Source organism: Cupressus sempervirens, chromosome 10 (genome assembly GCF_028749045.1).
Source record: "Cupressus sempervirens isolate cs-2001-9-10 chromosome 10, ASM2874904v1, whole genome shotgun sequence".
Lineage (NCBI taxonomy): Eukaryota > Viridiplantae > Streptophyta > Pinopsida > Cupressales > Cupressaceae > Cupressus > Cupressus sempervirens.
This window is the reverse complement of record NC_143127.1, coordinates 312,905,783-312,913,809: the sequence shown is the minus strand read 5'-3', so window position 1 is coordinate 312,913,809 and position 8,027 is coordinate 312,905,783.

Genomic DNA, 8,027 nt, shown 5'->3' with positions numbered 1-8,027 from the left:
AGGTGTCTACGTTTTGCCCCTCTTTGACATAGTGTTGAGACAACACTATTTCAAAGAAGTTGGAATGAAGACGACACGAGAAAGATGTTTTAACAACAAGGTTGCCCCAGTCTCATATAAGAAGAGGAGAGACTAGACTTAGATGATGCCCCCTCAAGAAGATGGTGAAGAGAGAAATGAGGCTTGACGGCTTCTTGAAAAGCACCAAAAATCAAGACAAGCAGAGACATAGATTGGCAAAGAGAAGGGGCAGAATTAGCTCAAACTCTCACGATGGAAGAATGATAAAGGGAAAATCAAAGGCACAAGAGGAAGCAAGCTTAAGAATTCATAGGAGATGGAGGATGAGGGAGTGGAGTGCCATAAAAAGGAATCTAGGATAGGGAGATGGATGAGGAGATTAAAAAGTTGATGCAACAGGATTTCAAAGAGTCAGATTGACAGAAGATGGGTTTCAAAGATCCCTAGGACTAGGATTGTGGATCTTGAAAGATGAGGCTAGGTGGATTGATTGGATTGGTGGATTCTTAAGACTAGGATTGTGGATCCCTAAAGTTAAAAGTGATGATTGATTCTAAGAGATACGGGTGCACAAGCTGGGGTAGGAGAGATGGATGCTAGATATGGATGGGGGATAATGGAGATGAAGGGAATCCATTGAAGCTTATTGAGTGGGGGGATACTTCAAAGAGAAGTACCACCATGTAGTTGAGCACTAAATTTCCTATAAGACTGTTGGTTAATTTCCAAGGTTACCAAGAACATCACGGTTTTTTCACCAACTGTCTAGAGGACTGACAGACTAACTCAAAACAAACACACAAGGATCGCCCCAGCATCACACATGAGTCTAAGAGGAAGTAGTGTGGAATCGACACTGGTTAACCCACAAGTAGAAAAGACAAACAAACAAAAGACCTGATTAAAACCTTACGCTTAGATTGCCCCATTCGCTACCATGATATGGAAGATCGTGGCAACCTTGAGGAGGGAACAAAAAGATTTCTTGGAAAAGATATTTAAAGACCCAAAAAGGAAGATTCCAAATCAAAAGAAAGTGAAAAATCCAAAAGAGAACCATTTGCCAACGAGATGGGTAGGGCGAGGTACTAACAAACAAAGATCAGACATGAGGAAAGCTATATCCTACAAGGATCTATCAGAGAGCACCTAAGCTAATGGATCTGGATGAGTGATGCATCTGGCAAGCTCAACTAAGAAGGATAACACTTTGGTGACAGGAGATCGAGCTAAAGAATGCATTGGAATAGCTAACCAAGGGTTGTGGGATGTGTGCAAGATGCTAATTAAGGAGGAACTGACATGAAAGTTGGATAGATACAATGGTACTAAGCTAAAGAGGATGTATAAGCTGACAGACCAAGATATGTTACAAATGTACAGGGTTGTTCATGTTTTGTCTTTGTGAGATGGAAATATTTGTGAAGGGTGGGATGTTTGTAATAGTTGATAGGCAGATAGTTAGATGGTTTGCAAAAAGCTTACGTGAAAATGGGGTTCTTTATGTGCATGTGATAGGATACAAACTAGGATACAAGCTTATTTACAAGCTGGAATATGGTACAAGCTTTGGACAAGATTTGGATATACAAGAAATGATACAAGATTTACAAGGTATAATACAAGCTTTGGTACAAGATTTACAAGCTATACAAGAGGTATTTACAAGCTTTATTAGATTTCAGATATTTGGTTGGAACACCAAGGGAACAAGCAAGTGTTTTATGGGATGGTGGTTGAATGGATGCAAGATAGGATAGTGATAGATAATGGATTAGTCTTAGTACACAAAGCACTTGAATTACCAGGTTTTCACCAAGGTACCTATCCAAGGTGCTTGAATTGCCAAGTTTTCACCATTGGACGCTTATTTCTCTTTACTATTTATTTTTTATTTTTCAAAAGCTGGGTATACCAAGGATCTTCAAGCATAGAACTTCTTGAGATTAATGATGTTAGTAGGATCATTCAATATTTCTCCTTCTGGTGTAGATAGCTGATATGCTCTAGAGCCAAAGGATGCAATGACAACATAAGGACCAAGCCAGATAGGTTCAAACTTTCCTTTCTTTTCTTAATCAGCTTGGACTTTCATGTTTTCTTTGAGGACCATGTCACCTGGCTGAAAGTGTCATGGAAGCACCTTCTTGTTGAAATTATTTTTGAGATGAGTTTGATAGACTGTGAGATGATCATAGGCTTGTTGTCACTTCTCATCTAAAAGATCTAGCTGAGTGAGTCTGGCTACTCTGTATTCTTCATCTGATATTTTCCCTTGCAAAGATATGCGCAAGGAGGGAAGTTCAACCTCTATAGGTAGTACCACTTCAGCACCATAGACTAGGGAGTATGGAGTTGTGCCTGTGGATGTACGAAAGGAGGTTCGATAGGCCCATGAGGCTGGATTTATTTGTAGGTGCCAATCGCGGCCAGAATCATTGACAACTTACTTTAGGATCTTGAGGAGGGTTTTGTTAGTTGCCTCTACCTAGTCATTACCTTGTGGGAAATATGGGCTGGAAAAGCGGTGATGGATGTGGAGGGAAGTGCATAATTTTTCCATGTTGAGATTTTCAAAGTTACCTCCGTGGTCGGTGAAGATGGTGGATGGGATGCCAAAGCAACAAACAATATGGTACAAGATGAACTTGGAGACTTGAACTCCTATAGCTGAGACTAGGGGGACTGCTTCCACCCACTTAGTGAAATAGTTTGTAGCTGTTATTATCCATTTATGTCCATCAGATGAGAGAGGTGTGATAGTTCCAACTAGATCAAGGCCCCAACAAGAAAAAGGCCAAGGTGGTGCAATAGGCTGTAGATTTTGTGCTGGAGCGTGCACAAAATTTGCATGCTACTGACATGGGAGACATTTTTTGACAAAGTCATAGGAGTCTTCTTCGATGGTAGGCCAATAGTAGCCTGCTCTAAGGATTTTTCACACTAGGACAATACCACTCGTGTGGACACTGCAAAGTCCAGAGTGTACTTCTTTTAACACCATTGCGGCCTCATTTTGGTCTAAACACATAGACAGAGTATCGTGATAACCCCGATGATATAGGGTTTTGGCTATGATAACATAGCGGGATGATTTTTGGATGAGGTTTTGGCATTGGGTACATGTGAGGTGAGGGGAGATGATACCATATTTAAGGTAAGCATGAATCTCATGGTACCAAGGGGATTGGGGACCGACCAAGATACAAACACGGTTTGAGTCATCATTCACATAGGTAGGTGTGAGGAGCTGCTCAACTAAAAACTCATACTGTGTAGCTGCTTGGGGAATTTCCAAGAGTGAGCTGATAGTAGCCATAGCATCTGCTGCTTTGTTTTGCATTCGAGGCACTTGTGTAAATTGAAGCTTTGTAAAATGCTAGGTTAGCTAATCAACTAACTCTTTATAGGGTAATAGCTTTTCATCTTTGGTTTGATATTCATTTAGGGCTTGCTTGATGATGAGCTAAGAATCGCCAAAGATTTGTAACTCATTGAAGTTCCATTATGTAGCTATCTTTAATCCTGCTATGAGAGCTTCATATTTAGCTATATTGTTGGTGCTAGGGAATTGTAGCTTGAAGGCTTTTGGAATGTAATCTCCTTGAGGTGTGACAAACAATATTCTTGCCCCTGATCCATGAGATGTGTATGAGCCATCAAAATAAAGTTTCCATGGGGGCTGTTCTTCAATTAGACAGATATGTTCATCTTAAAATTTGGTGATCAAAGGATATGCATCTATTAGATGTGCATCAGCTAGGTGATCTGCTATAGCTTGCCCTTTGATTGCCTTTCTATCCACATATTGGATGTCAAATTTGCTAAAGAGCATAACCCATTTGGCCAAATGGCCAGTAAGTGCTGTTCTGGAGAGCATATACTTGAGAGCGTCGATTCTTGAGACTAGTTGGATGGTATGACTTAGCATGTAGTGGCGAAGCTTTTGAGTTGAGAAAACAACTGCCAAACAAGCTTTTTCCATAGGAGTATAATTGAGTTCATAACCAACTAGGGTTTGATTGATGTAGTAGATGGCTCTTTCTCTGTTGTAGTCATCGAGCTGTGCTAGAAGTGACCCTAGAGCAGTAGGCATTGCTGATATATACAAGATCAAGGGACGACCAGGAACTGGTGGAACCAAGATAGGGGGATTGGCGAGATACTGCTTGAACTGATCGAAGCATCGTTGACATAAAGGATCCCACTTGAAGTTTTCATCTTTCTTTAGTAAATGTGTAAATGGTGTAAACTTATCTGCAAGCTGGGAGATGAATCGCCAAATGGATTGGAGCTTTCCCTGAAGAGAGTGAAGCTGTCGCAATGTCTGGGGAGGAGGCATGTCTAAGATAGCTTTGACCTTTTTGGGGTTGATCTCTATACCTCATTTAGAAACTATAAAGCCTAGAAGCTTACCAGATGTGACCCCAAAAAAACATTTCTTGGGATTCAACATGAGATGATATTTGGCTAACCTATCAAAGAATTTCTCCAGGTCAGCAAGATGATCCATGAATATATGAGATTTGACCAAGATATCATCCACATAATCCTCCAAAATGCTATGGATAAGATCATGGAAAATGGCTGTCATAACTCTTTGATAGGTAGCCCCAACATTCTTTAGGCCAAAAGGCATCATGTTGTAACAAAAGGTTCCCTAAGGGGTAGTGAATGCTATCTTATGCTGATCCTCTTCTGCAATCTTGATTTGATTATACCCAAAAAATCCATCCATGAGGGATAGAATTTCATGTCCAGCTGTAAGATCTACAATCATATCTATGTTAGGCAAGGGAAAACCATCTTTTGGACAAGCTTTGTTAAGATCTCTGAAATCAGTGCAAAATTTGATGTCACCGAAAGGTTTAGTGATGGGGACCATGTTGGAGATCCACTCTGAGTAGTCAATAGGTCAGATAACCTTAGCAGCTAACATTCTTTCTAATTCAACTTTGACTAGTAATGCCACCTTGGGGTGCATTTTTCTAAGCTTTTGTTTGACGGGCTTGATCTTTTGATCAACTGCAAGATGATGAACTACAAGCTTTGGATCCAGCCCTAGCATGTCCTGATATGACCATGCAAATTGACCAATGTTCTCTTTTAAGACCTCAAAGAGGAGATCAGCTTGGTCTTGTGATAAGGATGCAACAATGTGAACAAGTCTGGGGATCTTTGAAGAACCGATGTTGACTTCTCTAGTATCCTCAATTAGAATAGAAGACACCTCTAGTCGATTATCTTGAGGAGGCAATGCTAAATCCTCATGTTCTGCTTGTGACTCTAAATTTTCTTGCTGAAAGGTTCTCTTCGTTGCCTTAGCTAGTCCTGGTTTCACCTTAGTTCCAGTTTTGGGTGTATCGGAACTAGGTTGGGGATTTTCTCCAAAATACCCCTCGGGATTTAGCTTATAGATATAGGCAGAATTTGGCTTTGTTTGCTTGTGAGGTGTTTTAGCTCCCATGAATCTCAGAAGTGCTTCCTCTGATGTGAACTCATCAATGTGTATGATGCTTGGTTGGTCCCAATCTATGAGTTGTGGATGGGCGAGTGGTAGGTCAATGAAATGGATGGATAGTTCTTGGAGAACAGAATCTTCGAGGGAGATTTGGTCTGGGATATCGTCGTAGGCTCTCTTTTCAACTTCCTCAGGAATGTCTTCAATTTTGACAAGGTCATAGTGAATGTTCAAAAAAGCATGACCATTCTCATTGGTGCCTCCAGTTGTGGGTATGCCAAAGCCAAGACTTGACTTCATTTCCCACTTGTGTGCTTCGATGGGGCACTGCATGCCTCTTTCCTTTGGTCCTAGACCACCACCTTGATAGTTCCATTTGTCAGTGATGAGCTTATATTCTTGGGGATACTTTTGGCTGAAGTGATCAAGGCGTGCTTGATTTCTTGGAGGTGCATCCTTATGTAACCAATTGTTGATGTCTGGAGTAAGCTCCTGATGAAGAGGGATTTTTGAGGATACAAAGGTTGTTGGGTCAATATGTGTGTATCAAGCAAGTGGAATCTCCTTAGCTTTGTGATATGTTGGTCATCCATGGGCATGTGGATCAAGTGGGAGTGGCCCGACAACAAATGCATCTGACAAACTATACTCTCCACAGCCTTTGTTATTGATCATCACAGTAGATAGGGTGGAGGCGAGGATGGTTTCTGGGTCATTACAAGTGTGGGATGAGCTGGCGATGGATGTGCTGACATCAATTCTAGGGAAATGGTTTGTATATGAAGCATCAACCACATTACAAAAAGCAAAGGGTTCTGGATTGATATGGATGGTTACCTCAGTGCCTTGATGTGGAAATTTGATGCATTGATGGTAAGTGGATGGAATGGATTTCATGGCATGAATCCATGGGCGACTGAGGAGGATCTTGAATGGTAGGTTTAGATCAATAATATGGTAGATTTTTTCTTGGATGACTGGCCCAACCTTGATTGGCAACAAAATAGTTCCTTCTGTGGTTCTTTCCAAGTTGTCATAAGCTTTGATGGTGATAACCTCACTGATGATATCTGCCTCAGTATACCCAGCTTGTTTTATGAATTTTAGGGTGCAAATATTCAAGGCTGATCCATTATCAATCATTACTCTTTTTACAGCAAAATTGGATACTGTGATGGCTATGCGAAGCAGAAGGGTGTGATCTGGCTCGACCACAGGTATGTCGGTGGGTTTGAAAGATAGGGCACATGAGGATGAAAGGTGTCCAACAAGATTACGAAAATTAGTAGCATTGATATCTGAAGGGACACAAGATTATATGAGAGCATTGTCAAGGATGCTTTTGTACATAGAACTAGTGCGAAGAAGGTCTAAAATGGAGATTTGGGCTGGCATGTTCCCAAGGTGTTCCAAGATATTGTACTGGCTTTTTGATGGAGCTGATAGTGCTGGTGACACTGGTGGACCTACGATGTTAAATTGCGCTCTTCTAGTGGTGACTGCACACTCATTATTTGGGCCTTAGATATTGATAACATTGACAGAAGGCTCTTTCTCAGATATACAACCTATGAGGCTACCATAGTCTATATAGGATGAAGTGTGGTCATTGTTCTTCCCATGCTGTTGGTTTGGCTGGCGGTTGTTGGTGTTGTTGTTGTTGGTTTGGATAGGTTCTTTTCCAGGATTGTGGTTGTTGTGAGGAGGAAAAGCATTTTGATAGATTTGTAAGCCTGCATTGGGAGAGGTTTGGGCACCAACTATGATTTCTTTTCGATCAATGAGGTCCTGCACATAATCTTTTAGTTTCATGCATCTGAGTGTAGTGTGACCTTTTACCCTATGAAATTTGCAATACTCATTGTCTTTGTACCATGCAGCTTTGGATTGGCTTGGGTTAATTTGCTGGGTAGGAGGAAATTTGATGAGATTTTCCTTAGTCAATTTCTCAAAAATGACATCCAATGGCTCACCAAGGGGTGTATAATTTCTAGGTGCAGGTTGGAATCTAGGTTTTTGCCTTGCAACTACATTAATGGCATTAGCTTGATTGCTAGACCCTTGAAAGTTGGGTCTTGGATTGTGGCCTTGTTAGCTGTGGTGATTTTGCTATTGGTAGTTGATAGCTTGTTGATTGTTTGGTTGATATGGTGGGTTAGACTAATTTTGAGAAGGACCAACAATATTCACATGTTTGGTGACAGTGATGTCATCTGTTGCAACATGTTTGTTTTTGTTCCAATACCTAGACTTTTCATTGGAATATGATTGATTTTGGTTGGCCTCTTTATAAATCTTGACCACACCATCTTTAATGAGTCCTTGCTCAAGGATCATTCCTTTCTCTTTGATATCTTTGTAGGTCTGAAAACAGTTCATGGTCATGTGGTGAGCCAAGCTGAGATGGGCATTATCAATAAACATTTTCACAAAATGGCACTCTGGCAAGGTGCAAGATATGTAGGTGGTAAGGGTTTGCCATCTTTGCAGATATTCGGGAAGGCTTTCTCCACCTTTTTGCTTAGTGTGGACAAGATCAACTACT